Source organism: Palaemon carinicauda, chromosome 20 (assembly GCF_036898095.1).
Source record: "Palaemon carinicauda isolate YSFRI2023 chromosome 20, ASM3689809v2, whole genome shotgun sequence".
Taxonomy (NCBI): Eukaryota; Metazoa; Arthropoda; class Malacostraca; order Decapoda; family Palaemonidae; genus Palaemon; species Palaemon carinicauda.
The window spans coordinates 64816240-64821239 of NC_090744.1; the positions used below are offsets into that span (position 1 = coordinate 64816240).

Sequence of the window (5000 nt, forward strand, 5' to 3'; positions counted from 1 at the left end):
ACACTCTCCGTACATCAATCATGTTATCATATATTTCCATACATTTATTCTAGCGATACACTCTTCGTACATCAAACAGGTTATCATATATTTCCATACATTTATTCTAGCGATACACTCTTCGTACATCAAACAGGTTATCATATATTTCCATACATTTATTCTAGCGATACACTCTCCGTACATCAAACAGGTTATCATATATTTCCATACTTTTATTCCTGCGATACACTCTCCGTACATCAAACAGGTTATCATATATTTCCATACTTTTATTCCTGCAATACACTCTCCGTACATCAATCATGTTATCATATATTTCCATACATTTATTCTAGCGATACACTCTCCGTACATCAAACAGGTTATCATATATTTCCATACTTTTATTCCTGCGATACACTCTCCGTACATCAAACAGGTTATCATATATTTCCATACATTTATTCTAGCGATACACTATCCGTACATCAAACAGGTTATCATATATTTCCATACTTTTATTCCTGCGATACACTCTCCGTACATCAAACAGGTTATCATATATTTCCATACTTTTATTCCTGCGATACACTCTCCGTACATCAATCATGTTATCATATATTTCCATACATTTATTCTAGCGATACACTCTCCGTACATCAAACAGGTTATCATATATTTCCATACTTTTATTCCTGCGATACACTCTCCGTACATCAAACAGGTTATCATATATTTCCATACTTTTATTCCTGCGATACACTCTCCGTACATCAATCATGTTATCATATATTTCCATACATTTATTCTTACGATACACTCTCCGTACATCAAACAGGTTATCATATATTTCCATACATTTATTCTATTGATACACTGTCCCTACATCAAACAGGTTATCATATATTTCCATACATTCATTCCAGCGATACACTCTCCGTACATCAATCATGTTATCATATATTTCCATACATTTAATCTTGCGATACACTCTCCGTACATCAATCATGTTATCATATATTTCCATACATTTATTCTTGCGATACACTCTCCGTACATCAAACAGGTTATCATATATTTCCATACATTTATTCTTGCGATACACTCTCCGTACATCAAACAGGTTATCATATATTTTCATACATTTATTCTAGCGATACACTCTCCGTACATCAATCATGTTATCATATATTTTCATACATTTATTCTTGCGATACACTCTCCGTACATCAATCATGTTATCATATATTTCCATACATTTATTCTTGCGATACACTCTCCGTACATCAAACAGGTTATCATATATTTCCATACATTTATTCTAGCGATACACTCTCCGTACATCAAACAGGTTATCATATATTTCCATACTTTTATTCCTGCGATACACTCTCCGTACATCAAACAGGTTATCATATATTTCCATACTTTTATTCCTGCGATACACTCTCCGTACATCAAACAGGTTATCATATATTTCCATACTTTTATTCCTGCGATACACTCTCCGTACATCAACATGTTATCATATATTTCCATACATTTATTCTAGCGATACACTCTCCGTACATCAAACAGGTTATCATATATTTCCATACTTTTATTCCTGCGATACACTCTCCGTACATCAAACAGGTTATCATATATTTCCATACATTTATTCTATTGATACACTGTCCCTACATCAAACAGGTTATCATATATTTCCATACATTCATTCCAGCGATACACTCTCCGTACATCAATCATGTTATCATATATTTCCATACATTTAATCTTGCGATACACTCTCCGTACATCAATCATGTTATCATATATTTCCATACATTTATTCTTGCGATACACTCTCCGTACATCAAACAGGTTATCATATATTTCCATACATTTATTCTTGCGATACACTCTCCGTACATCAAACAGGTTATCATATATTTTCATACATTTATTCTAGCGATACACTCTCCGTACATCAATCATGTTATCATATATTTTCATACATTTATTCTTGCGATACACTCTCCGTACATCAATCATGTTATCATATATTTCCATACATTTATTCTTGCGATACACTCTCCGTACATCAAACAGGTTATCATATATTTCCATACATTTATTCTAGCGATACACTCTCCGTACATCAAACAGGTTATCATATATTTCCATACTTTTATTCCTGCGATACACTCTCCGTACATCAAACAGGTTATCATATATTTCCATACTTTTATTCCTGCGATACACTCTCCGTACATCAAACAGGTTATCATATATTTCCATACTTTTATTCCTGCGATACACTCTCCGTACATCAATCATGTTATCATATATTTCCATACATTTATTCTAGCGATACACTCTCCGTACATCAAACAGGTTATCATATATTTCCATACTTTTATTCCTGCGATACACTCTCCGTACATCAAACAGGTTATCATATATTTCCATACATTCATTCCAGCGATACACTCTCCGTACATCAATCATGTTATCATATATTTCCATACATTTATTCTAGCGATACACTCTCCGTACATCAAACAGGTTATCATATATTTCCATACTTTTATTCCTGCGATACACTCTCCGTACATCAAACAGGTTATCATATATTTCCATACTTTTATTCCTGCGGTACACTCTCCGTACATCAAACAGGTTATCATATATTTCCATACTTTTATTCCTGCGATACACTCTCTGTACATCAATCATGTTATCATATATTTCCATACATTTATTCTAGCGATACACTCTCCGTACATCAAACAGGTTATCTTATATTTCCATACATTCATTCCAGCGATACACTCTCCGTACATCAATCATGTTATCATATATTTCCATACATTTATTCTAGCGATACACTCTCCGTACATCAAACAGGTTATCATATATTTCCATACTTTTATTCCTGCGATACACTCTCCGTACATCAATCATGTTATCTTATATTTCCATACATTTATTCTAGCGATACACTCTTCGTACATCAAACAGGTTATCATATATTTCCATACATTTATTCTAGCGATACACACTTCGTACATCTTCTAAGAATGACACAAATAGATCAGTTACGTATTTGATGGATTTGGGCAGTTCACATGTTCGATGGTTAAGTGCTGGACTCTGGGACGCTGGTCACGGCGTCACGCGGTAGACCTCACACTCCACCTGGGTAGGCGACATATGGCGGTAGATCCCACACTATAGTAGCACCACATATACTGTATATATATATATATATATATATATATATATATATATATATATATATATATATATATATATATATATATATATATATATATATATATATATATATATATATATATATATATATATATATATATATATATATATATATATATATATATATATATATATTCTCACACATAAGAACTCACTCACTCGCTTACAAAACCAGCATCTACATTATCATACTTAGCAAAAATGACTCACCACAACGTGGGCTTCCCCCGTTCAGCTCGGATCAGAGAGGTTCCGCAAGGGCAGGTTTCTGCGAGGTGGGATAATTTGTTCACTGGGATCCAACAACTGAGACACTTGTAAGTAAGTGCCCTGAGAAATACCAACTGATTAATTATCCGTCAGTTCTACAGAAATTCTCATAGTGGGGATTTTGCTGGAAATGTGATAGCAGCTAAGCTTCATTTCCGGCGGCAAATGGTAGAATATATGACAATGTTATGTAAAGATAGTGAGTACATTAAGCCTCATATATATATGTATACATATATATATATATATATATATATATATATATATATATATATATATATATATATATATATATATATATATATATATATATATATGTATATATATATATATATATATATATATATATATATATATCTATCTATCTATCTATCTATATATATATATATATATATATATATATATATATATATATATATATATATATATATATATATATATATATATATATATATACATATATATATATATATATATATATATATATATATATATATATATATATATATCTATATCTATCTATCTATCTATCTATATATATATACATACATATATATACATATATATCTATATTTATATATAGTATATATTATTTGGTTGCATCTACATCCAAGCAATAGCTAACTAATTAATTTGAATATACAACCTCAGGTTTTTATTTAGAATAATCATTAAAACAGACTGATTAGGTAGTATCGATAAAAGGTAAGCACCCTAGAAAAAATATAAGCAAACAATCGGTTCAAATGACTAGGAATTATCCCGGTTGTTTTCATCAAGAAGCCGAGTGTGCTCTTATAGGAAAATGTTAATTAAAAAGCATGTAGTAATTAAGTAAAATAGATAAAGACAGATTAAAAAGTAAATGATATTTAAAGAGTTCAATGCAAAGCTTTATATTATCTGTATAACGTTGTCTTTAGAAGTTAAAGTTTTATAGGAAAGTTTACGAATAAGGCTGGGATTATTATTATTATTATTATTATTATTATTATTATTATTATTATTATTATTATTATTATTATTATTATTATTATTATTATTTTTGTTGTTGTTGTTGTTGTTATTATTATTATTTTTATTATTATTTATTATTATTATTATTATTATTGTTATTATCATTATTATTATTATTATTATTATTATTATTATTATTATTATTATTATTATTATTATTATTACTAACTAAGCTGCAACCCTAGTTGGGAAAGCAAGATGCTATAAACCCAAGGGCTCCAACAGGGAAAGATAACCCAGTAAGGAAAGGAAATAAGGAAATAAATAAACGATATCAGAAGTAATGAGAATGAAAATGAAATATCTTAAAAACATTAACAACAATAAAAGAGATATTTGATATATAAACTATAAAATTACTTACGTAAGCCTGTTCAACATGAAAACATTTGCTGCGAGTTTGAACTTTTGAAGTTCTACTGATTCAACCACCCGATTAGGAAGATCATTCCACAACTTGGTCACAGCTGGAA

General features: G+C 29.8%; 1 protein-coding gene across 2 annotated transcripts in view; it reads right to left on the reverse strand.

Annotated features, from left to right (window-relative positions):
- LOC137659500 (uncharacterized) overlaps positions 1–5000 on the reverse strand; it is a 498613-nt gene that overhangs the window by 33105 nt on the left and 460508 nt on the right. The window contains exon 1 of one of the 2 annotated variants that reach the window (XM_068394384.1): positions 3451–3575. The exons of the other annotated variant lie outside the window; for it this stretch is intronic. The gene's annotated coding sequence lies outside the window, so the exon portion shown is untranslated. Of the gene's footprint in view, positions 1–3450; positions 3576–5000 lie in introns of those variants that run through there. 2 annotated transcript variants of the gene reach the window in all.